Below are 27203 nucleotides of genomic sequence, written 5' to 3' on the forward strand. Positions count from 1 at the left end.
CAACATCATTTTCAATGGTGAAACACTGAAACCATTTCCACTAACATCAGGAACAGGACAAGGTTGCCCACTCTCACCACTATTATTCAACATAGCTTTGGAAGTTTTAGCCACAGCAATCAGAGAAGAAAAAGAAATAAAAGGAATCCAAATCAGAAAAGAAGAAGTAAAACTGTCACTATTTGCAGATGACATGATACATGATTCTTTAGAGAATCCTAAGATGTTACCAGATAACTACTAGAGCTAATCAATGAATTTGCTAGAGTAGCAGGATACAAAATTAATGCACAGAAATGTCTTGCATTCCTATACACTAATGATGAAAAATCTGAAAGAGAAGTTAAGGAAACACTCCCATTTACCACTGCAACAAAAAGAATAAAATACCTAGGAATAAACTTACGTAAGGAGACAAAAGACATGTATGCAGAAAACTATAAGACACTGATGAAAGAAATTAAAGATGAAGAAATATACTATGTTCTTGGATTGGAAGAATCAATATGGTGAAAATGACTATACTACCCAAAGCAATCTGCAGATTCAATTCAATCCCTATCAAACTACCAGTGGCATTTTTCACAGAACTAGAATAAAAAATTGCACAATTTGTATGGAAACACAAAAGACCCTGAATAGCCAAAACAATCTTGAGAAAGAAAAACAGAGCTGGAGGAATCAGGCTCCCTGACTTCAGACTATACTACAAAGCTACCACCCACAAAAATAAACTCAAAATGGATTAAAGACCTCAATGTAAGGCCAGACACTATAAAACTCTTAGAGGAAAACACAGGCAGAACACTCTATGACATAAGTCAAGCAAGATCCTTTTTGACCCACCTCCTAGAGGAAGGGAAATAAAAACAAAAATAAACAGATGGGACCTAATGAAACTTAAAAGCTTTTGCACAGCAAAGGAAATCATAAATAAGATGAAAAGACAACCCTCAGAATCGGAGAAAATATTTGCAAATGAAGCAACTGACAAAGGATTAATCTCCAAAATATACAAGTAGCTCAATATCAAAAAAACAAACAACCCAATCCAAAAATGGGTGGAAGACCTAAATAGACATTTCTCCAAAGAAAATATACAGATTGCCAACAAACACATGAAAGGATGCTCAACATCACTAATCATTAGAGAAATGCAAATCAAAACTACAATGAGGTATCACCTCCCACCAGTCAGAATGGCCATCATCAAAAAGTCTACAAACAATAAATGCTGGAGAGGGTGTGGAGAAAAGGGAATCCTCTTGCACTGTTGGTGGGAATGTAAGTTGATACAGCCACTATGGAGAACAGTATGGAGGTTCCTTAAAGAACTAAAAATAGAAATATCACACGGCTCAACAATCCCACTACTGAGCATATACCCTGAGAAAACCATAATTCAGAAAGAGACATGTATCACTATGTTCATTGCAGCACTACTTACTATAGCCAGGACATGGAAGTAACCTAAGTGTCCATCAACAGATGAGTGGATAAAGAAGATGTGGCACATATATACAATGGAATATTACTCAGCCGTAAAAAGAAATGAAATTGAGTCATTTGCAGTGTGGTGGAGGGATCTAGAGTCTTTCATACAGAGTGAAGTAAGTCAGAAAGAGAAAAACAAATACCATATGCTAACACATATATATGGAATCTAAAAGAAGGAAATGGTTCTAATGAACCTAGGGGCAGGGCAGGGATAAAGACACAAATGTAGAGAATGGACTTGAGGACACGGGGAGGGGGAAGGGTAAGTTGGGACAAAGTAAGAGTAGCATTGACATATATACACTACCAAATGTAAAATAGATAGCTAATGGGAAGCAGCTGCATCACACAGGGAGATCAGCTCAGTGCTTTGTGACCACCTAGAGGTGTGGAATAGGGAGGGTGGGAGGGAGACATAAGAGGGAGGGGATATGGGGATATACGTATGCATATAGCTGATTCACTTTGTTATATAGCAGAAACTAACACAACACTGTAAAGCAATTATACTCCAATAAAGATGTTAAAAAAAATGTGGTGTTTATAGAAAATGGAATATTACTCAGCCATAAAACAGAATGAAATATTGCCATTTGCAGCAACATAGATGGACCTGGAGAATATTATACTTAAGTGAAGTAAGTCAGACAGAGAAAAACAAATATTAAATGATATCACTTATATGCAGAATCTAAAAATAATACAAATGTATCTATATGCAAAATAGAAACAGATGTAGAAAAGAAATTTATGGTTACCAAAGGGGAAAGTGGGGGGTGGGGGGGTGAAATTAGGAGTATGGGATTAACAGACACAAACTACTATATATAAAATATATGAGCAACAAGGATTTATTGTATAGCACAGGGAACTATATTCAATATCTTGTAATAACCTATAATGGAAAATAATCTGAAAAATATGTGTGTATATATGTGTGTGTGTGTGTGTGTGTGTGTGTGTAACTGAATCACCTTGCTGTGTACCTGAAACTACCACAATATTATAAATCAACTATACTTCAATTTTAAAAATGCCGTATATACATACAATAGATTATTAAGCCATAAAAAGGAAGGCAATTCTGATACATGCTACAACATGGATGAATCTTGAAGACATCATGCTAAATGAAATAAGCCAGACACAAAAGAACAAATATTGTAATTATTCCACTCATATAAGTTACAGAGAGTAGTTAAATTTGCAGAAACAAAAAGTAGAATAGAGGTTATCAGGGGCTGGGAAAGTGGAGAATATGCAATTGCTTAACGGGTAGAGAATTTCAGTTTGGCATAATGAAGTGTTCTGGAGATGGATAGTGATGGTTGTGCAATAATGTGAATGTACTTAATGCCACTGAACCACACACTTAAAGATGGTTAAAGGGACTTCCCTGGTGGTCCAGTGGTTAGGACTCCGTGCTTCCAATGCAGGGTGCCCGGGTTTGATCCCTGGTGCAGGAAGTAGATCTCGCATGCCGCAACTAAAGATCCTGCATGCCACAAGGAAGATCCTGCGTGCCATAACTAAGACTAGGCGCAGCTAAATAAATAAATAAATATTAACAAAAAGAAAAAGAAGAAAAAATTGTACCTTTGTGTGGTGACAGATGGTAACTAGCCTTATCATGGTGATCATTTTGCAATGTATACAAATTTTGAATCATTATGTTGTACACCTGAAACCAACATAACATTATATGTCAATTGTACTTCAATTTTTTAAAAAAAGAAAATTTAACTTAAAAAATAAAAATTAAAAAATTAAACTAGAAAATAATAGTATTCCTCATTATAAATACCTACATATTCCAATTTCCATAAGAGAAATATATCATAGAAAAAGAAAAAATGGTAAATTTTATATATTTGGCCACAATTTTTTAAAAAGGCAGGAGAATATATCCGTATTTTTCACTGCCTCCAGGTCTTTTTCTAAAGGAAGGCCTCTGGGTGTCATCATTGCTAAGTGAGGCAATGGTTAGGGACTAAACTAGCCAGTGATGTGCTGGTAAATATTTAACAACTGGCTCTCCAACAAGAACAAAAAACACTTGTGCGCAAATATTGGTATATAAGTTTATTATAACTTTTACTGATATAAAGGATGTGAGTCACCCAATTTACTATTACTTCTACTACTACTACTAAAACATACAACACTCTTTATTTTAAATTCCACACAGCAATTGATTTTCACGGAATAATTTCATTGACTTGCCAAACTCTTGTGTCTGCAGCCAACAATGGTTGCAATCGATGAACAAGTACAGTTCTGCCATGAATGTTGGTTGATATTTTCATGTAATAAGAAAAAAGGGAAATGACGAAAATATTCATTCATGAAAGACGTGAGCAATTTTTTTTGATGAATCAGATGAAGGTTTTTGAATACTGGAAGAACACGTCCTCATTTTCTTATGTTATTCACAATGTAACAACCACAGGCACAATGCACTTTTAAGCTTAATTTACATTATTATTGTCTCCACCATGTTGTTACATGGTTGTTACACCTAGTCAATCAATAAGACAGTATTTTTAAGCCTCGATTTGTAGCATTTGCTGATTTGCATGGTGTAAATACTCCCACTGTGGCTGATTTCAATCTACCAATGTGAAGTCACTTAAAGGTGGAGTTGGGGAGGTGTATGCAGTGACAACCACTGTATAGTGTTTCCACATAATAGACACAGATTGATAGATACACAGACAGTAAAATATACTAAAATTATCAGAATGTGATGAGTTTTTAGTATTACATGTTTTAAATGTAATTTAGTTAGTTGTAGGTTTATATAATTTAATTTTTTAAATAACCGTGTGTAACAAAATTCCTGAAAATTTAGCAATTGGCTCTCACAGGCCAGTACCTGCCAGTTTTGGCAAACCATGAAACACCTTGTTTCTCGATGGGAATTAAGGAGCCATGGAAGAGTTCCCCACCTCTATTGCAATCCCAGGAAGCAAGGAACTTAAGGGTCCTGGTCACACCGCAACTCACGACGTCTCTCTCGGTTTTTCTTCTTTATTTTCTTTGTGCGTCCATGGATCTTGCTACTTTCTGGTGCAGCATTCTCTATGCAGTATTTCTCACAGAATCCATTTTCTTCTCTGTGTTTCCTCTGTGGCTCTCTTTGGTATTGTTGTCATTTGTTTGTTTCTGTTTCCCTGTTTCCTTTTTTTTTTCTTTTTTTTTTTTTTTTTTTTTTTTGTGGTACGTGGGCCTCTCACTGTTGTGGCCTCTCCCGTCGCAGAGCACAGGCTCCAGACGCGCAGGCCCAGCGGCCACAGCTCACGGGCCCAGCCGCTCCGAGGCATGCGGGATCCTCCCGGACCGGGGCACGAACCTGCGTCCCCCGCATCAGCAGGCGGACCCTCAACCACTGCGCCACCAGGGAAGCCCCCCCTGTTTCTTTTACTCTCACTGTCTTCCATGTGTTCCCCTTTCCCTTTTTCCATCCATCAGCACAAAAGTTTTCAGCTGCCATTTTCCATGGTTTTTGCCAATCTTCCCCCCCCCCTTTTTTTTTTTTTTTAACATAGTGGTGGCTTATGTTTAAAAGGAGGTCACAGGAATCCATGTCTGTCAGAACTGTGAGGAAACCTACAGCAGACAGACTTCTGGGGCATTTTCTTCCTAATTTTCTGATACTCAATACAGCATTTTAATGAACTCAATACCCAGAGAGGGGGAAACTCTACAGGATGTACCTTAAGTGAGATCCTTGGGGTGGCTGATGGGATTTCATCAGTGAGAAAAGCATAGCACAGGAGGAACTGGTGGAAAAAGTTAGTAAGCCCAAGAGAAGGTCGGTGACCCCACTGGTTCATGCACTCTGAGACTCTGAGCTGATCTCTGCCCCATCCCGCTCTCCAACAGGAAGTCTTTCTGGACTCCTGGCCTCAACAGAGTTGAGGGAGGCACGGGGGGTGGGGGACAGGGAGACCAGCTCTCTCAGGTCGTCTTTTTTTTTTTTAATTTTTTTATTTTTTTATTTATGGCTGTGTTGGGTCTTCGTTTCTGTGCGAGGGCTTTCTCTAGTTGTGGCAAGTGGGGGCCACTCCTCATCGCGGTGCGCGGGCCTCTCACTATCGCGGCCTCTCTTGTTGCGGAGCACAGGCTCCAGACGCGCAGGCTCAGTAATTGTGGCTCATGGGGCCAGCTGCTCCGCGGCATGTGGGATCCTCCCAGACCAGGGCTCGAACCCGTGTGTCCTGCATTGGCAGGCAGACTCTCAACCACTGCGCCACCAGGGAAGCCCCTCTCAGGTCGTCTTTACACCTAGCCCCGCTCTGCTGTCATTTCTGCCCATTTTCACAGACAGCACTTTGTGTAGCTGCTACCTTCTCACAGAGTTGCAGGTGGGAAGTGAGATGTAATACCTCGGCCTCCTAGCCCCAGCCCTACCTGGAAATTTTTCTGCACCCCGACTTCAGCCCAGGAAGGGTCTACCCGGCAGTTCACCTGTGCTTTTTTCTCCTAGTCCCCCTCCTCCCCAAATCTCAACAACAGACTCTCTAGAAAAAACGCCCTGGTTTGTAGTGTTTGCCAACTTCTATGGTGAACACACTGCTACCACAGTCGGTTCTCAGGAACAGGTGCAGGCCCGCTCAGGCACACCCCTGGATGTTGAGGTCACTGGCTATTGATGGTCAAAGCCAAACTTTCAGAATTTAAAATCCTTCTCTGTCTTAAAAACCCAGCTCTTAACAACAGAAGCCTTGGCTTTCAAGACTTTTCCCCTTGCTGTGCACCTATTTTATTTTACCTACTTTAGAATTCTGAGCTAAGACTGTCTCTTTGTCAGCTCTCTCCTGAGGGTAGTGCATTTAGGATCCTACCCCTGTGTCCCCAGTGGTAGGAAAAGGTCAATGGGTACAAGAAAGCCTGGAGAGAGAGAAACCTCAATTATTATCTCAAAATATTATCCATCATACACTTATAACTTTTTTTAGTGTTTGAAATAGCAACTGTACTGCCAATAGAGGCTACATTAAGAAACCTCTATCAAACTTGGTATGAAAGTAGAGGAAAGGCCAGCTACTAGGCCCTCTCCTTGAATGAAGGAGGGAGGGAAACTGTAGGGAGAGAGAGGGAAAGGGTGAGGGAGAGAAGAGAGAGAGATAATGGAAACGGAGGGAGGAAGGGGAAGTAGCGGGACCGGAGGAGGAAGAAAATTCCCAAAGTTACCAAAAGTGTGATATATTTTGTTTACATTTAACAAATCAATGGTTTCAGCACACGCTCTTGCTAAGTACAACTGTGTGCCTAACCTCATTTGAAGCTGTCATAAGACTCAATCAGAGTTCTTGCAGAAGGTGAGGCCCAGGTCCCGAGGGGCCCTCCCTAAACACCCACCAGGGGCTCTGCAGCTCGTGGCCACTGGGGGAATGGGACTGGCATCTAGTCAAAGCTCAGTCGTTGTTCCCACTGCCTCCCCTCTTCCCTGCCACTCCTGAGACCTAGGGGCAGAGTTTTGTACCCCACCCCAGCTTCCAATCTGGTGGGAGACCCTGGCAGTGAGAGAGCTGGGGTGCAGATGCTCTGGTCCTTTGATGCCTGACCCTGAGGTGTCTAAGACCCCACCTGTTAAATGAAAGGTAAGAGAATCTTAAACATCAGTATATCTTCTGATCACTTGCAAATTGTCTCCTTTCCCCTCCCTCTTACTCTGACAGACAGGAGACTGTCTGAGGTACCTCAAAGTGTCTTTCACTTTAAACAGTGAGAAATAATTAAAAGAAGTGACAAAGATGTCAGATTCCAATTAGTCTAACCGCTGATTCCTTTTGGAGCCTTGGAATCAGGCGTCAGGCCCAGGGATTTCTCTGTCTACTAGTTGCATGACTTTGCAAAAGTTGCTTGGTATCTCTTAGCTGTGGTTCCCTCATTTGTAGTGGAAATGATGCTTACAGTGTAAGGTCAATGTAAGGAGTAAGTGACATTTTATGTAAAAGAGTGATATGCAAATTAGCGGGTTTTATTTTGGCTTGTTTTTGTGCCCTTTGATTGTTCCCCTCTCCAATGCCCCCTATCTTAGTCCTCTCTCTAAAAATAGTCACTATTAGCAATATACTATATATGCTTCCAGGCTTTTCTTCTAGGAGTTGCCCATAGAAAAGATATCTGTGTGTATGTGTTTTAACATAAGCGATGTATCTATTGTTTCACTTAACAATACGGCTTAGACAATTTTTTATGTCAGTACGATTAGGTCCACCTCATTTTAGAAAATTGCAGCATGGTCTTCCATAAAAGGGGTGCACAATTTTTTATTTAGCCATTCCTCCTTTTATGAATATTTCTGTTGTTTTGAATTTTTCACTGTTATAAATAACAGTACAATGAAGAAGATCCTTGTACTTGCTCCCTCAGCACATGGTTTAAGTTTCTCTCTGGGGTAGCTATTAACAGTAGAACTTTGGGGTGATGGGTTATAAAAAGTGACCTCTTAAGTGGCTCTACTCACACCCATATTCCCTCCAGCTGTGTATGAGTATACTGAACGAATTTGAATTTCCTCCATTAAAGTGAGGTTGACACAACATTGTAAAGCAATTATAATCCAATAAAGATGTTAAAAAATATATTCACTATCTAATGTATAGTTGAAGGAGAAAAAATAAAAAAGATGACCAACTGTAAAAAAAAATAAATAAAAGTGAGGTTGAACACCAGTTTATATAAATGTTGACCATTTTTATTATTTCTTCTGTGAATTACCAGTTTATATCCTTGGCCCATTTTTCATTTAGATCTTTTTTCTTTCTTTAAATGATGTGTTAATTCTAATCCTTTGTTTTTTGTTGTTGTTCGTCAAAACTAGAGTTCTATACAGACCACTGTTATCATTATTCAGCAATGATTTCCTCAAAGACAGAGATGCATTTTGTTTATCTTTTAACCACAGCATCAGCAAACAGCCTCACCCAGAACTGCCCTCCATGAATGTTAGTGGATTGAATTATTGAAAGAGCCGCTTCTGTCAGTCAGAAGTCATACTAGTTGTTTTGACGATCATGTAAAATGGGAATTGGTGAAGCAGGTTTTGAAGTGCAAAAAGGTCAGGCAAGAACACGAGGTCGCACAGATATACTCACTGCAGGAAGCAGCTTCCACCCTGCGGTGGGCGTTAGTAGAACCTGGAGCCAGAGGAGGGGCCGGGCTGGTGCTGGTGTTTCTGAAGCGAGTGCCGGGGTGGGAAACCTGGAAGCTGGAACTTCAGGCTTCTAGAATCAACTGTAGCTGCCAAGGTGGAGACTGCTGGGGTGATAAGCAGTACAGGAAATGGGCAGCGCCGCCCTCTAGCGCCCCCTTTGGCAGATCTGAGTACAGCAGAGGTTGAGCTGACAGCGTAGTAACTGGAATACCTCTTAAATCAGGGGACTTTTGCCTATGGGTGAAGATGCCCAGGGCTATGCTTTGATGACTTCCTCCCCCTTTTTACATTGCCTGAGAGTGCTCAAAGGAAATGTGAGTGTGGCACATGAGCATCACAAGGGTCTGAGGCACTCGCAGCCCTGCCTGGACGAGGCCACCCTCATCCAGCGCAGGGAATCACACGCACATCCACACGGAGAAATCCACTCTCACACCGCGGGCCAGCGCAGGAGGAATTGGGAGAGCGCACAGGCTGTGGCTCAGACCTCACAGCCGGGACCCTGGGGGGAAGATACAGAGAGGCCCTTTACGTCTGTAGGAGGCACGCACATCCCGCTGGTGATCTGACCCGGCTCCCAGGGCAAACGCCGGACGCTGGCCTCAGAGGATTTAATGACAAGGAGAAATAGAGAACTTTCGGTGATTCTTACACCCCTGCCCACCCCTTCTCCAAAGAAACACTGATTATGCTGAGGCTGGGAGAAGACTTTCTTGTTAGTAAGACATGAACTCCCTGGCTCAAACCTGAGATCTGTGTTTTCCTTTTTAAGTCAGAATCGAAGTGAAAGGGTTCTTTCCTGCATGCCTCTTCAGCTGATGTTGAACAGTTATCGCCGACCTATCGCACTGCTGCAGACAGGGAGATAACAGATTGCCACGTGGCTCAGGAAAGGAGGGTACATTTCTACCACTCCATGAAGAGTAACCATCTGCAGACACAGCTCTGATTCCCCCAGGAGGGAGTCAAGAATAGACGGAGTGGGGGCTATACTAACTTCTCACCTTAGCTGCCATGCCCTTCCAAATGCTTTGCATCTCTCTCTCATGCCAAGGCAGGTAGCACTATTCAGCACTGTCATCAACAGAATCCACCCTGGGGGTTATAGTAAAGCAGGACAGCGCTGACTTCTGCTGCCACTCCGCTTCTACCTCTTTGCACAGGTAGTGTCCCCTCAGACCTCGGGGGAGTATGATGTGCTTTCCTGCTGGCCCCTGGCTACCTGGCACCCTGACCCCCACCCCAGCCCCACCCTGCGGTCAGGTCCTCTCTCCCTGGGCAGAGTTTTGTGCTCCAGACCATTCTCTCACTCCAGCCTCCTAGTGAACCATAACCAGTGTCCTATCTCAGTCTACTAGGCTCTGTTCTCTGTTTCCCAAGGGCTTGACTGGTTATCTCAAAAGGCAGGGATGGGAGGGAGTGCTGCAATTCAATGCACAACAGAAACTGGAGGTGGAGCCTTTCTTCAGACCATGGGCGTAACCTACGTTAAGTGTTAGCTACAGTGAATTCCACCAACTTCTGTGGACCCCCACGACAAACCAGCACCTTCACTACTCCCTGAGTGCAAATGGTGAGTGGATCGTTGATGAGCACTGTGTTAGAGCAGCTGGGAGAGGTAGCATCGGGAATACCTACAGGCACTGTCCATTACAATGGAAGCTAATGAGACTCAACAAAGGATGGGTAAGATCAGCCACCTGCACGCAGAAGCAGTGCACTTCAGAGCTGTAAACGCAGGCCAGCAGCTCTGCCAAGTACAGTCAGGAGACAAGAGCACCTCTCCAGCAGATCAAGAGAAGGAGGTGTCTTTAGAGTTTGGGCCCGGTGCATCCTGAGGACAGGAACTTTTTAAAAATGACCTATTTTATCACATCATGACTGACTGCCTGTTAGAAGGATGGTGCTCTGTATGAATTCTCGAACTGGGAGAGGAAGCCAAAGAGTAACTACTGGTCAGTGTTTATCCTGTGCTGCAAATACTATCTGACAGGTCACTGGGTCAACTAAAAGCCAACATTTACAGGACACTTACTGTATGTGCCAGGCCAGAGGTAAGTAAGCTTCATGTCCACGCTCTCATTTAATCCTCACAAGCACGTGATGAAGTAGGTTTATCCATCAGCCTTTTGCGAGTTTGATTACTGGGGATCAGCCTCCCAAAGCCTGATTTGCTCTTGGGGACCTGATAATACTGAGTATCTGAACTTGCAAAGCTAAGAGTTGAGGTCGTGGTGACTCCGCTAACGTACAGCCACCCTGAGGGTGCCAGGCTGAAACAGATGGCTTGACTCTCTTAAATTTCTTGATTACCAAAGAGATCACCTGTTCTGCCCCTTGGTTGACCCGGGCAGCTCATCAAAGTCGTGCTTTCCTTGCAAGATGTGAGGCTCCCAATGTGCAAAACCCAGGTTGGAACAGAGACGTGACACATGGAGTTCAAACACGATAGTCTCCGCAGAAACTCAAACTGTTTCCATCATACACATGTTACTTTCATGCTTTATTTTCAGAAATAGAAACATAATGCATTCCACCAGAGACAGGTGACATGTCTCAAACAGCTTGCGAGGGACAAAAGTGGGTGTGGGGTGGAGAATGCATTGGCAAAGATTCTAACTGCCCAGAAAAGGAGAGGAATCCCCTCTCCCCGCACCCCCCAAAAAACTGGCATCTTGATGGAAGATTTGAAACTTGAACCATGGATATTATAATCTTACTACAAAGTGTAAATATCTAAAAGGAGAGAATTATAATCATTCTGACATTATACAGCTTTCAGCCGAATTTCAGACTGAGCTGATGACTCCTGAGCTGATTGCCTGTGGCATGCGGAACACCCATCCACTGCCCTAACATCATCTAAACCAGCAGGGGCAGGAGGGGCTGGCGTGCCGTTATTGCACTAAGATGAAAGTGGCTGGCGAAGTGGGTCTGGTTTGGTAATTAAACACTTTATTGTAGCTCTCAAATGTAAAGCCAGGCCCAGCAACCTTCTTTGCTAGTAAAATATTCCTACCTTCTTCCAGACACTGATATTGATCTAAGAGGTATATGCTTATAGTAACAAAAGTATAAAATGTGGGGATTGAAGATAAAACTTGTACATGGTACATACTTATGACCTGAAAGACAGTGACTGCCTCCAAATGTATACATCTGGATGAATGAATGGAGACCCCAGGATGCTGCATCGACATGGATATATTTTTATTTATTTATTTATTTTTTCTTTTTGCTGTATGCGGGCCTCTCACTGTTGTGGCCTCTCCCGTTGCGGAGCACAGGCTCCGATGCGCAGGCCCAGCGGCCATGGCTCACGGGCCCAGCCGCTCCGCGGCATATGGGATCCTCCCAGACCGGGGCACGAACCCGTATCCCCTGCATCGGCAGGCGGACTCTCAACCACTGCGCCACCAGGGAGGCCCTGGATATATTTTTAAACTATTAAATGTATATATATTTATATTTCATTTATACATATTTAGTATATACATTTTTAAAATACTCCTTTTCCTTCCAATCCACGTCTCCTTGAAATTCATGATGATGCAGTATGCTGGGGTCCTCATTCATTCATCCCTCCCCTTTCTCCTCAGTCAGATAAGATTATAAACATTGAGCATAGTATTCGTGGTATTTTAGTTTAAGGATGCGGGGAGGGGTACAAAAGGGCATCTATTTCTAAGACTGTCTCCGCACACAGGGACAGATTCCTTCCAACAACTATTCCAACTGTCTCTTTCAATCAAACCAAGCCTGGTGATCTGTCTGCACTCCAGTGTGATTGGAACATCTAATCCTACCAGCTCTCCCTGGCTGTGTGGACAGAAAACATCGATCAGTCTGACCAAAAGCTGCACCCAGAGTAATTCTGGGAATTTTCCTGGTGCAATTATTTTAAGAAGCAGTTTCAGAAGGTTGGCAATGACAAATTGAATGAAAGTTTGGATGAGTCTGTGGATCAGTGAAAATAACTTATAGGCAGAAAATGTTTTTTTTAATTTTACATTTTTAAAGATTTTTTTAATGATTATTAAAGTAATACAGCTCATTGCAGAAAATACAGCAAAGCACAAAGAAAAACAAGAAGAATCACCAATAACCCTCCTCCGACCTTGGCTGTGAACAGCTTTTTCAACCTAAAGCTAAATGAATCTGGAGCTAAATGAATCTTCCAGGATCAAGAAATGTCCTTAAATGTTCTGGCATCTGCCGTTCACTCCAAGAGTTGCCCATCCACAGTCCCAAAACCCCCCCATGGTGACCCTTCCTGCGCCAGCCTTAGTCTTGGGCAGAACTGGTAGCCCCTATAAAGTGAATGTCCAGGGTCCCCAAGGAGGCTTCTGCCCAGATATACTGTTTCAATCTGCTCCCCAGAACCAGAACTCAGGAAACAGCACTTGTTATTTCACAGTGAAATTTGGCTAAGTATAAATACTCACTGCCTTACGCTCATTCGCACTAAAATGTAAATAAGGTCTGTGTGATGTTTCTACAAGGAGAAAGGGGGATACCCCAGAACTCTAGGCATCTGAGTTAGGAAGCAGGATGCCATGAAAGACAGTCCTCATTCAGGAATGAGCCATTCTAATGTCAGGCAGCCCTTCTTGTTAGTGACTCTTTTAAAGCCTAAATGGATCCTGTCGTAACCTGAAACACGGCCATTCTTTGAACAAAAGCCACCTAAGGGGGCTTGTCTTCCAGCGAATTGCCCTATGGTACCTCCATCACCTGGGAAAGCTGGCCTGGCACACAAAAGTCAAATCACAGACATCATTTCTTTTCTACCTTCTTCTCCATTGAAAATAGCCTCTTTGTCTCACGTTTCCTAACTGTTCAAATGAATTCAAAATACGAGGGAGCCCTATCAGGCCAAGCTGTCCAGTTTCACATGAGAATTTCTCATCTTTCCAAAGCTCACAGCCTTCTCAGTTTGTTTTCATGTTTGAATTAGACATGGTTTTGGGGTCATTGAACCCCAAATTAATTAAATCCCTTAAATTATCTTTGAGAAAGGGTCATCGTGTGTATTTATTAAATAAAATTATCTAGTGTCTTCTTTCAGATGCTTTTACAATGAACAAATTCCCTTGTTTCCTGGGAATTCTTTGATGTTCCAAAAGCTTCTGGCACATTTTACATGAGACGTTTCTAGGTTCTTCTTCCCTAGAAACAGGAAGTTGACAAAAAGCTCCAAACATTTATTTTAGTTCCCAAAATTGGGATGGGAGGTGTCCAATAGGTTCTAAAAATAGTAAAAGCCCTTCAGCATGAATTTGGTCTTTACCAAAAGAGTCAATGGATTTAAATTTTGTCTGAAATTTGTCCAAAACCCACCTGGTTAGGTTTGGAGACATCTTCCCACTCAAAATTCTTAGCCATGAAAATATTACACCTGGAAAATTGCTTTAGTTCTGTTCCTTGATAGGATAAATGATTACACAACAACAAACATTCCTGACAATAAAAACTCACTGTCACTGAACCATCCTATCCTCTCCGTTATAACCGGAATTGGCACATTACTGTCCATGGGCCCTATGCGCCTGGTTGCCGTTTAGTGTTTTGGGTTTTTTTAAAAATAATTTGTTGAGGTGAAATTCAAATAACAGAAAATTAACTGTTTTAAATGAAACAATGCAGAGGTAATTAGTACATTCACAGTGTTGCACAACCACCACCTCTACCTAGTTCCAAAACATTTCCATCCTTCCAAAGCAAAATCCTGTACCCAGGGGCTTCCCTGTGTGGTGCAGTGGTTGAGAATCCACCTGCCAATGCAGGGGACATGGGTTCGAGCCCTGGTCTAGGAAGATCTCACATACTGCGGAGCAACTGGGCCCGTGAGCCACAACTACTGAGCCTGCGCGTCTGGAGCCTGTGCTCCACAACAAGAGAGGCCACGATAGTGAGAGGCCCGCGCACCGCGATGAAGAGTGGCCCCCACTTGCCACAACTAGAGAAAGCCCTCGCACAGAAACGAAGACCCAACACGGCCATAAATAAATAAATAAATAAATAAAGTTAAATCATATGGGCTTCTAAGAAGACCTCTGGAAAAAAAAAAAAAAGAATCCACCTGCCAATGCAGGGGACATGGGTTCGAGCCCTGGTCCAGGAAGATCCCACGTGCCGCGGAGCAACTAAGCCCGTGTGACACAACTACTGAGCCTGTACTCTAGAGCCCACGAGCCACAACTACTGAAGCCCTCGTGCCTAGAGCCCGTGCTCTGCAACAAGAGAAGCCACCGCAATGAGAAGCCCGCACACCACAACAAATAGTAGCCCCTGCTCGCTGCAACTAGAGAAAGCCAGCACACAGCAACAAAGACCCAACAGTCAAAAAATAAATTAATTTTAAAAAAAAGTCCTGTACCCATTAAGCAATGTCTCCCCATTCCCTCCTCCCCCAGTGCTTGGCAACCACCAATCTGTGTTCTGCCTCTACTTATTCATTTATCATTTATGTGAAATCTCCAGATTTATTTATTCTGGAGGTTTCCTATAAATGAAATCACACAATATGTAGCCTCTGTGTCTGGCTTCTTTCATTCAGCATAATGGTTTGGAGGTTCATCCACACTGTGGCATGTGTCAGTACTTCATTCCTTTTTATGGCTGAATGATATTCTCTTGCATGTGTATACAAGGATTTGTTTACCCATTGATGGACATTTGGGCTATTTCCACCTTTTAGCTATTGTGAATAGTGCTGCTATGAACCTGTGTATATGTACTTATTTGGGTCCCTGTTTTCAATTATTTTGAGTATATATCTAGGAGTAGAATTGCTGGGTTCTATGGTAATTCTATGTTTAACTTTTAGAAGAACTATCAAACTGTTTTCCACAGTGGCTACACCATTTTACGATTTTATTTTATTTACACTATTTTATCTATATACACCATTTTAATTCCTGCCAGCAATGTACGAGTTCCAATTTCTCCACATCCTTGTCACCACTTGTTGTTTCCCTTTTTTAAAAATTGCTATCGCCATCCTAGTGTCATCACCTGTTTTTGTGAATAAAGTTTTATTGAGACAGCCATGCCAATTCATTTACTTGTCTATGGCTGCTTTTGCTACAATGGCAGAGACTGTATGTCCCACAAACCTAAAATATTTACTATCTGGCCCTTTGAGAAAAAGTTTGCTGAACTCTATTTTAGAAGATTAGCCCTTTTTTTTCTTTGTCATTTTATTTCACAGCTCCCCAGAATAAGACCAAATAATACTGCTGTGACCTTGGGTGAGTTAACTTATTTTCAATCTTAAATTTCCTTATCTATAAAAAGATATGATAGGACTAGTTGCTTTCCAAGTTCTCCTCTGGAATTTTATAATAATCTGATAAACTATGGTACTTCCAAAATGGGTAATTAATTTGCAGTTTATGCTTTCTTATGTAGTCTGTAACTTGCTCAGCTATCTTTTGGCTTAAATGAATGCTTTCCTCTGTTATCTCTTTGATCTATTCATTATACAAACAGGGAACAGCAGCCAATGCCTAGCTCACTGTTCTTTCTCTGTACCAAGTTGCAATGATGTGGTAGCGTTGTCTAGGAAGGTAGGAACAAACTATCAAGTGGAAATTCCTGGCTCCTCTAGTGAGGAGAAAAGGAATCCTGTCAAAACTAAGTGGTGTCATTGATGGTTTCTCAAATACACAGCTGTGACCAATTTAAGACCAAGTCCTCTTTCTCCAGCTCTTCAACCTGAGGAGGATGGTGCAGGAAGAAAACAAAGAGAAAGAGAGGGAGTGGGGGAGAAAGAATAGGTTATTTAATAACACTTCACTAAAGGAATGCTGGGGGCTTCCCTGGTGGCTCAGTGGTTGAGAGTCCACCTGCCGATGCAGGGGACACGGGTTCATGCCCCGGTCCGGGAAGATGCCACATGCCGCGGAACGGCTGGGCCCGTGAACCATGGCTGCTGAGCCTGCGCGTCCGGAGCCTGTGCCGCAACGGGAGAGGCCACAACAGTGAGAGGCCCACGTACCGCCAAAAAAAAAGGAATGCTGAAGTTGAACACTTCATATTAATAACCTGTTCCCCGCGTGAGAAGGCTGGGAGACGGAGCAAGCTACCTAAGCGGGCACCTCGATAAGCGGGCACCTCGATCTGAACACCTTCACCAAGAGCTGGATGTGGACGGGCCACCAATTTTCAAAATGGAGAAACAGAAGTGAAGGGCCTGGCCCGTACTCACCAGGGAAATTCATTGCAGAACATGGATGAGACCCAGGTGTCCTGACTCCAATCCAGGAAAAGGAGGAACGGGGGCAGCATCTGCTCAGGAGAGGAAAGGAGATATTTTGACCCATCTGAGCGGTTGTAACTCGTCACGGTGAAAGGTACACGGGGACATCCTGCTGGTTTGACCAGAATCAACGTTGCCTGCCACGATCAGGAAGGACCCACGTGTCCACAGGTAACTGTAAAACACACCTGGGCGCTCGGTCCTCGTGGGTCTCTAAGCTGGCCTGAGTGAAGCCGCACCATGGCCCGAGTACAGTGTTGCGGGTTACTCGTCACCTGGCTGAAGCCCCTGGTGAACAAACCGCAAACACTCGGGAGAGGGCTCAGGAGGCTCATGTCCCTCTCTCCACACACACGGGAGGAATCGGCAGGTGTCCTGGGCCAAGCGTGGGCGGTGCCCCAGCTGGCTTGGTCTCACCCAGCAGACCCACTTCCGTCACCAGCAGGTTCCACCTGTGTATCCCCTGCAGTCCGGCCAGTGCCCTTCAGAGTTGGGGTGAGGTGGCCAATACCTGATATGGGGCTGTCACTACTATTTTGGAACATCCTCAACCTCTTGTTCTGAAATTGCTCAGTGTCACCAGCAAAGCCCACTGGGGTGGGGGAGGGAGAATAAGATGGAATCTAGGTGATAAGGTCTAACCTCTTCCTTTGTGTTTCCTCTAGTTTCGCTTGCTCACGGGGGTGGGGGGTGGGGGGCTCGTGCAGAGATGCTGCGCCCTGCACTGCGATCTGGAGTGTCAGCAGCATAGCTGTGCCCTTCCCTTGAGAACCTGCCCCCTCCCTGCTAACGAGATCCCTATAAAGCAGCCCGGCCCACGGCCTGGGAGAGACCCTGTGCTCTAGATCGCAGTTCTGCAGCTCTCCATTCTTTGATCAAAGAATAAAGCTTTCCTTTGCTTCTGAACCCAACTTGGTCTGGTTCTATGGGTGTGAAAGACACCGGGCAGAAGGACCCCTGCTGGGGCCCAACTTGAAAGGGTTGGTAACAAAAGTCCATTTTTTCCTGTTTTATTAAGGTATGATTGATTGACAAATAAAAATTGTATACATTCAGGTTGTATAATATGATTCTTTTTCTTTGTTAGGTGTACAATGGGGCTTAATATATGTGTCCATCATGAAATGATTACCACGATCAAGTTCATTAACACATCCATCACCTCACATAGTTACCATTGTTCTTCAAAGTTCATTTTTAAAATCCAGGGTCACCTGTTTCCCATTCCATGCACCTTGAATCTCTTTCTGGTCCCACTCTGCTTCCTCCCCACACTTTGCAAAAGCTGCTTCCTCTGCTGGAAGGTGCAGGTCCTATTCTTTGGCCAAGTTCTACAAACCTCTCAAGATCCAAGTCGAATGCCACCTCCTCCAGGAAGCCGTCCCCATTCTTTCCTGTCTCACTTTTACCATAGCGTGGATTGTACTGGAACATGCTTCCCCTGTTACTTCTTCCTTCACAGCTAGTCTGTGAGTCTCTGGAGGATGAGCACTGGCTCTCCTACCTCTGCTTTGCTCCCTTTAGCTCTGAGCCAGCATGCAGCAGGCACTCCATGGATGAAAGGATGAAGAAATGAATGAATGAAGTGCCTTCCTCCAAAGCTGAGCTCTGCCTGCTGCAGTTCCTCAGAAATCCCTTCCCTTGTAGTGGGGGGGCCTCTCCCTCTGAGAGCTCTGTCCCTGAGGCCCCACTCACACACCGGATGCTCAGGGATTCAGCACACCTCCCTGCTGAGGCTCTGGGAGCGGACTCTTCTCATGGGTGCTTTTTGAAAGAGAGTATTGTCTCTGTTATACTGCTGGGCTGTAAGCCTACGCTGTCCTCATCTGGCTTTTCCTACCTCCATTAAATGGTCATCACCTGCTCAGTCTCTCAACTGGAAATGCTTGCATGATTCTTTCCCTGAGTTTTCACCCCCACCAGTCACCAAATCCTTATGATGCCACCTCAGTCATTTCTCTTCAATTCTCCGTCAATCTCCTGCTCTAGAGGAGGCCACGGATGAATTGGGAGGGTCTCCTAACTGCTCCCCCTGCATGAACCTATCTCCCCACCGCAGCATCTGAACGTACTGCCTGAGGGAGTTTCTTCCAAACTAGTCCAACCACATTGCTCTCCTCCTTAGTCGCTGGACCCTGGCCCTGGGGATGGTCCAGGCCCCGGAGCACTGCACGTCCCTGTCCCTTTCATGCAGCCCCATGTCCTCCCCAGGCAGCCTGTACCACGTGCAGCCCTGAGCACTCACCAAGTCCTGGAAGCTCTGGGTCTTCTGTGACTCTGGCCTTTGCATTTGCGGTGGTCTCTGTTTTGCCCTTCCTCGCACCCCTCCCTGGCTCAAAACTTGCTCTCCGTGTGGAGCGCCCCCCAGGCCTCCTGCTTCCACTAGTGTCACCACTCGCCACTCTGCACACCCCTGCAGTACGGCTCTGTCCCCGGTTACACGTAAACTCCCCGAGGGCAGCGTCCTATGTGCTTCACTCACCTCAGGATCCCTAACAGCTCATACCATGATTGGCTTTTAACGTGAACATCTAAATCAGCTGGGTCCTTGGCCTTAGGCAGGCCTGACTGCTGTCAGAGGTTAAGGGAGCAAAGGGAGCAAAACAAACATATTGAATGCCTGCCTTGTGCCAGTTAAGGGTCAGCCACGTATCTGCTCATTTTGCATGTGAAACAACATCATATCAAGCCCACCCTGACCTAGCATTGGTGATGGAAGCTGAGAGGGGTGAGGGGAGAGTTGGATGATGGTAGCAGCTGGATGGCAACGGAGGGCAGCAGCCAGTGATAAAGGGGCACCCAGGCAACACTTGGTAGAATTACGGCACTCCTGGTTCTGTCTGCTGTGCAGCAGTCACCAAGCAGGAGCCCTGTCTCACTCTGGCAGGGCACATTAGTGTCCCCTTCCTGGCTGACCCCTTGTGAGAGCATCATGGTATAACGGAAAGGGCAGGGGCTTCAGAGCCACGGAGACCTGGGCTCAAATCCCAGCTCAGCTATTGCTAGCTGTGTGATCTCAAGCAAATTACTTAACCTCTCTGATCTTCAGACTCCTCTCCCAAAAAACGGAAATTAAAAAAAAATCACAGGATTATTTATTCCTAGCATAAATATTGTTTTGAGTCCTCATTTGTATCATCTCTGATCTAGTCAGTGGGAATACAATAGCTTCCAATATAATACATACTTAAATATTAGTTTCTTTCCCCTCTGCTATTTATTCCCCAGTCAGAAGCACAGAATCCTTAGAGAAATCCCCTCCATTCTTTCTTTCCTCCAGTGCACATTATTCCATCCTCCAAGTAAAGATCATCTGATGATAACAGTAACACCCAACACTTACGAGGTACTTCCTATGAGCTAGGCAGTATTGAAAGTACTTACATTTACTAACTTAATGCTCACAACACAGATTGGTTTTACAAGTAAGAAAAAAAAGGCACAGAGAAGCTAAGGAATTTGTCAAGGTCACACAGCTAGTGAATGATGGAGCTGGGATTTGAACCTAGGCACCCCAGTTCAAGTCCACAGCCTGAGCCAACAGATTAGAGATTAGACATTTCAGCCCCTCTGGATGAGAGTGTCTTCAGAGCTGTCTTTCTTCCCCATCCCTTCTTTTCTTTTCTCTTTTCCTCTCTTCTTTTCCTCTCAACCAAAGAAACTGAAGGTCACTTTGGACAGGGTTAGATGACATGCTCAAAGTTACACAACTCCTTGTGGCATTTTCCTGACTCCCGTTCCTGTGCCCTTCCTATGACACTGTGCAACACTAGACGATCAGTATGAAGGCAAATGGCTGAAATTAATTACCATTTTGAGTAAATAACTTATATGACTTTATCCTCCCAGTTAAAACAATCATTTGCAGGTATCAAATCTGATGGTAAAAATATATATATATTTCCATTAGACAGCATTATGTTTCTTTTACTTTAATACCCATCTGAAAAGCATGCTTTGTTTTTGCTAGAGTTGTTTGAATTTCTGCCCCCATAAATATTTGCACTGTTGTCTTAGTTTTAATTAGTTTCTGGTGTTTTCCTTGGACTGGTTTTACGATGGGATGGGAGTGGAGTATTTACAGTCTGACCTGCCATCTGTGAAGCTTTGCATCCCCAAACCACCGTAGCCACAGCTCAGAGATGACATCGATGTACAATCAAAACAAGCCAGGGGTGTTCGTGAGCAAGGCAGTGCTGTGTCTCAGCTGCTAAGTGACCCTGAAACACTCAGAGGCAGCCATCACATAGGGACACTACAAACAAGCCTCCCCGGAATCTTCCAGAGCTTTGCCCTTGAACTGACTCAAGGTCACCACAATCCAGAACCTAATTTCAGGAAGAATTTGTTCTTGGGTCAAGGGGGTACTGAACCCAGAGGAGATAAGAGACTGAATAGATGCCATTGAGAAACTGGGGCAGAAGTCTACAGAGGCTGGTGTAGGTGATACGTGAGACATTGTAGGAAGAACACTATTTGCAGATAGAAGAATTTCCCAGCTTATCTGTGTGAGTCGATGAACTCCTCTGAGTTTCGATTTCCTCATTTGTAAAATGGGGGGTAATAATACTCATCTTGCTGATCACCTAGGGATCATATGAGGAAATTAGGTAAGTGAGATCAATCTGAAAACTGTAAAGTGCTCTAGAAATACGATGAATTGTATTATTGCTGTTCTGTAATGTCTATGCAAAGGAAGTGGAGTTTCACTGGAAGAACATATATAACAGTGATTTCCACTTAAATGCACCAGAAAGAATGATGCAATTCATTATGAGACTTCTACTGCATTTTTAAACCCAGGGGAAGCCTTGCAAGCATAAGATAACAAAAACACAGCAAGGTAGTGTTAGACGGGGACTTGGCATCTGCACAGGCCCTGAGTGTTCCAGACACATGGAGGAGGGTGAGGCAGGTGAAATGTACAGCCTGGGAAGGGCTGGCTCCCCCATGTGCACAAGGGGGACCTGGGACAGTCACTGGGCCGCTGCTCCAGCTTACCTGCCAAGGCAAATTCCAGAGATTGCTACAGGCTGAACTGTGTCCCCTAGCTGCATGTGTTGAAGCCCTAATACCAAAGGTGACAGCATTTAGAAATAAGGCCTTTAGGAGGTAATTAAGGTTAAATAAGGGCATAAGGGTGGGGCCCTAATCCAATAGGACTGGTTGCCTTGTACAAAGAAGAGATCTCTCTTTCTCTTTCTCTCTCTCTCTCTCCCCTCTCCCTCAGATGAAAGGCTACATGAGGACAAAGTAGCCACCTGCAAGCCAGGAAGAGAGGTCTCACCAGAAACCAAACCTTGCTGGCACCTTGATCTTCAACTTTGCAGCCTCTAGAACTGTGAGAAAATAAATTTCTCTTGTTTAAGCCACCCAGTCTGTAATATTTTGTTAGGCAGCCCTAGGAGACTAAGACAGTGACAATATCTTTATTTTCATTTTACAACTAAAAAGAAAAATCAAGTTTTCTTTGAGATATATTAATCTCTGCCACTTCTACCTATATACCCAATGAAAATGAAGAAAAAATCCAATGGAAAAGTCTTACTGGGTACCATTTTGTCTTAAGATAACAGACTGGAGAAAAAGTGTAATTTCAAGGTAAATTCTATCCATCAGTTCTCATCAGAATCCATCTGCTCTTTTAAGAGTTCACTAAATCATCGGATGTCAGGGTTGCAAAGATCTTAAGTGTTACTGTCTAGTCATCCACCAAAGTTTCGATTTCAGTACTCTAGTGGAGAGGCTAAAAACTCACATGTTGGATTTTGACCACCTGAGACCATATCCTGGCTCCTGCATTTCTTGGCTGTGGAAATCTAAGAAACTTAAAACATCTCCAAATCCCAGTTTCCTCATCTATAAAATGGAAATAATAATAATAACAATAACGCATCTACCTTGGGCTTCTTGTAAAGAGGAAATGAAATAACCTACCCCCGTGTAGTGTCTGGCAGCTAGTAAGTGCCCAGTTAATGTTAACTATTACTATCTATCTTAGAAAAGTTAGATCGAAAATATGAAATACTCTGCAATCAAGTTAAAGCCAGGCCTCCCATTTGGGAGTCACCCCTGGCACTCTAACCCACCCAGTCAGCTATTGATCTGTAAAGTCAGTTACATATTTATCAGTTAGAGTGAGGGGAAGGAAAGGTATTAGAGAATGACGATAAAATCCATTTAAGGAAATCCAATTCAGTAAATCCTTAAGACAAGTGCAGCCATTGTGCACATGGCACAGAAAGGTATTATTTCTGCAAATACTGCCCCTTCAAACACTTTGCTCCTATGGTGTTTGAAGGGGATGTCAACACGGGGCAGGCCCCTCCCCAGACTGGAGTATGGGTGACCCTGGGGGATGCAGGGGACACCAAAGGCCACAGGAAACAGATATGGCCCAGCTTCCTGGAGCCCCGATTGAATGAAACAGAATGCAAACATTTGCATGATTTTTTTAAAGACAAAATATGGTACTTCCAAGAACTTTCTGACATGCCTTATTCCGTTTCCAGCCGTGCCTCCAGTTGGGCAGGAGCTGTGAACTCTGCTCTGCCAGGGGGCTCTGGGGTAAAAGAAGAGCCCAGACCAGGAGGCTGCTCCCTCGCAGGCCACTGCCTCCCTGCATTATCCCAGCAGCCTCCTCCTTTCCAGCACCGTGATCTTTGCAAGCCCAGCGGGCACAGCCCATCCTCCCGGAGGTAATACCTTCAACACCTCCCTCTGGCCTACGGGGTGAAGTCCACGTTTCTTTAACTTGGTATGAGACCCCTCACAGCCTGACTCCCAACAGCCTTGCAAGCCTATGATGTCCGCTCGCACCTGCGACCCCTGTGCTCCACCCTGCCTTCCCGGTGCCCCCTCCCCCAACAGCTCTGAGATCTCATTCAAAGGCCCCTCCTGTGCGATGTTTTCTCTACTCTCCCTTCCTCCCCGGCGCCACGGTGCTCAGAACACGGAGCACATGCTAAATACTGTCTATTTAACCACCAGTGTTAACTGGCTCTTAAATTAGGATTTAACTGGCTGTCTGTACTGCTGATTACAGTTTTGTTCTCCTTCGCTTTTCTAATTTGCAGAGAAATTTTCTTCACGAAGTCGAACTGCTCTTTTGAAATGAAATCTCAGCAGATTTTCTTATTTCCAGACAAAATTAAAACAGGAAGTGAGAATCCAAAGTGTGCTCTACTGTGACAAAAGTAACATTACGAAACCAAAGTGTCCTCATCTCCAGTCTCCCCAGGGGCAGAATACGTTCCAGGGCTCCCAGCTGAGACTCCCATGAAATTCACTTCAAGAGGTTCTCGGAGGCCCTTATTTTACTCCAAGGCCTGGGCAAAACGTCGCAGGGTTTAGAATGCCAAAGAAAGCCCCTCTAGCCTCGCAGTCAGATCGTGGGAAGACAGGGGCTGCAGAGAGCCAGGCTGGGGGCCAGCTGAAGCTTAGAAGACACAAAAGTCTTTCTTTCATTAAAAAAAAAAATCTTTTGTGGAGGAAGTCCTGTGTCCCCAAGCAAGTTCTGACTTCACTAAAACAGCTGAGCTAAGCTCTGCCAGCCTCTTCCAGAAAGAGGGGGAAGCCTATTTTCTCTCCACACCAGGGCACAGTGAATTGACAATGAATTCTGTTCGTCTCTTAAATAAATAACAAACCAGATTCTATTCACGTTTACCCCAATTTCTCAGTAGAAAACCAAAACTGCTGTCTTGACATCACCGGTTCCCAAATGCTGCTGCTTCTGGTTTTGTCTGATGTTGTTCATTTATTTTGTTGTTGTTTTGTTTTTCCCACAGCTGGCAGTGAACAATGACCAATAAATTAATGAGCAGAGAAAAAGAAATCGACAACCGTTCTGGGAACACGGGAGTGTGCCAAAGTCAACAGGGAAAGCTGTGAGACCGAGCCCTTTTCGCCCATTCTTATAAATATGCAAATACTTTATCCTGTCCTGAACTCTACAGCAGCTCATTCATTTTTGTTGCTGTTGTTTTTGTTTTGTCATTCATCCATTCATCTAACAGTTACTGAGCTGTTACTGTATTGAAAGTCATCCACTAACACAACTTTAGTGGCTCTTAAACTTTACTGTTTCACAGTCACCCCGATGACTTGCTAAAATACAGATTGCTGGCCCAGGACCCCTGAGTTTCCAATTGTGTAGCAATGGGGTGGAACCCTGGAATTTGCATTTCTCAAAAATTCCCGGGTGATGCCGAGGTTCGCCCCAGGAGCACACTGTGAAAAGCACTGCATGAATATATCCACCATCAAATCCCTAGAATGCCCAGAAGGTAGAAGATGCTCAATAAATATTCATTAAGCTGAATTGAAGCCGCTTTGAGAAAATCCTGGATTCTGAGATAACAGATTGGTTTGTAGAAATATTTACACGTTTTCCCAGCTGAGACAGAGACGCAAGTGAACAAGAACAACTATATAAAGCAGGGCGCTCTCATTTATAGATCAAATGTTAGGTTGAGGACAGAGTATACTGCAGCTGACTTATTGGTGAACTGACCTAGGTGTGGACACCTTGGGCATTATTAAGTAAAACAGGAAAATCATTTTATCATCTTGACCACAGGCCCCTGCAGTCGCCTCCTTCTTTTCCTCCTTCCCTCTTCCTCCTCTTTCCCCCTTCACCGCCCTCCACCCCTCTCCTCCATCTCTACAAGGCTATCAGCTAATATTTGTACACATACTTTGAGTTCCTGGAAGAGAGAAACTGTATTGTTGCCAAATGAAATAAATAATTTCTCTCTGTTCTTTAAGAAGGTAGACAGGGCAACATTATCATCCAAAAAAAAAAAAGTTTTCTTTATAAGGTCCTGTTTATCAAACTTTAGGGTAAACAAAAAGTCGGGTTTTTTTTAACGACCTCGAAGGCCATAATCTAAGGTGATTTGTGGCATGGGTTTCCCAGTTGGCTATTTTAAATAATACTCTTAAATTTATAACGGTGGCATGTTTTCTATAAATAGCATCGTATCAAGTGACCTCTGGTGTTCTTGGGTCCTCTCACTATTGTCAAGTTATTTTATTGCTATTCACCAAGTAGCAAACTTGGAGAATCATAAATTATATGGGCTTATAATTTAGTTTCTGTTCCCTCTTGGTTATCTTGCAAAGAGAGAAAAGTAAGTTCATAATTCTTACAACTTAAAAAACATGGATATAGTGGGAAGCAGCCGCATAGCACAGGGAGATTAGCTCGGTGCTTTGTGACCACCTAGAGGGGTGGGATAGGGAGGGTGGGAGGGAGACACAAGAGGGAGGAGATATGGGGATGTATGTATATGTACAGCTGATTCACTTTGTTATACAGCAGAAACTAACACACCATTGTAAAGCAATTATACTCCAATAAAGATGTTAAAAAAAAAAACATGGATAAGCCATTCTGATCGTGGTATTTGTCAGTCTCTCTATGTGATTCTAATCCTTTTTATTTTATCGATTTCAAGGCTGCTTTATGAGGCATATCAGTCGAGATTTTAAATTGCAAGCAACAGAAACTGACTTTGGCCAGTTTAAGCAGAAAAAATATCTCCCAGAATTCTTGGAAGACTTGAAACACTGGGCTCAGTGCTACTCAGACAAGAGCTGCAGATCTAGCCACAGAAGAAGCCATGTGAGGAAGCTGCAGCTATCACTGCAAAGCTAGGGGTGCTGCTCCCCAAAGCCTGAGCAACTCAAGGCGACTGCTGCCATTCCCTGCAGAGCCATGACGCTGCCCCAGGAACTCAGACCTGCAGGAAATGAATCACTTGGCTTGAGGGCATGCAGCCTTAACTTGACAAGCAATAACCAAGTTGCTCTAGTGGTTGTACCAATTTACACTCTGACCAACTTTTTTTCCCATAGTGCCACGTAGTCCTCAACGTTTGTAACTGTCAGCCCACTCTTTTTTTTTTCCAATCTGACGAATGTAAAATGTTATCTCACTGTGATTTTAACGCGCATTTCTATGATTACTGGCGAAGTTGAGCATCTTTGCATACATCTCTTTGTCATTCTGAGTTTCTCTTTTTAGAATTGCCTGTTCATGTCATTTGCCCATTTTCTACTGGCTGTTTTATGTTTCTTAATTGATTTGTAGGAATTCTTTATCTATTTTGAATACTAACCCTTTGTTAATTATAGTCATTACAAAGAGCTTCTCTAAGTCTGCGACTTATTATTTCACTTTTTTATATCTTTTGATGGGCAAAAGTTTTTTTTAATGTTGTCAAATATGTGACAGATTTGGAATAAACACAAAAGATTATGGCGTGTTCTCAG

The 27203-nt window shown here is 43.7% G+C and overlaps 1 long non-coding RNA gene across 1 annotated transcript in view; it reads right to left on the reverse strand.

Annotated features, from left to right (window-relative positions):
* Window positions 1-16883: 16883 nt before the first annotated feature.
* LOC309815095 overlaps window positions 16884-27203 on the reverse strand; it is a 61691-nt gene continuing 51371 nt past the window's right edge. Inside the window, exon 4 of the long non-coding RNA XR_014295797.1 lies at window positions 16884-16954. This is a non-coding gene — a long non-coding RNA (uncharacterized lncRNA). The remainder of the gene's footprint in view (window positions 16955-27203) is intronic.

Source organism: Mesoplodon mirus, assembly GCF_964341445.2.
Source record: "Mesoplodon mirus genome assembly, chromosome: 13".
In the NCBI taxonomy this organism is placed as follows: Eukaryota; Metazoa; Chordata; class Mammalia; order Artiodactyla; family Ziphiidae; genus Mesoplodon; species Mesoplodon mirus.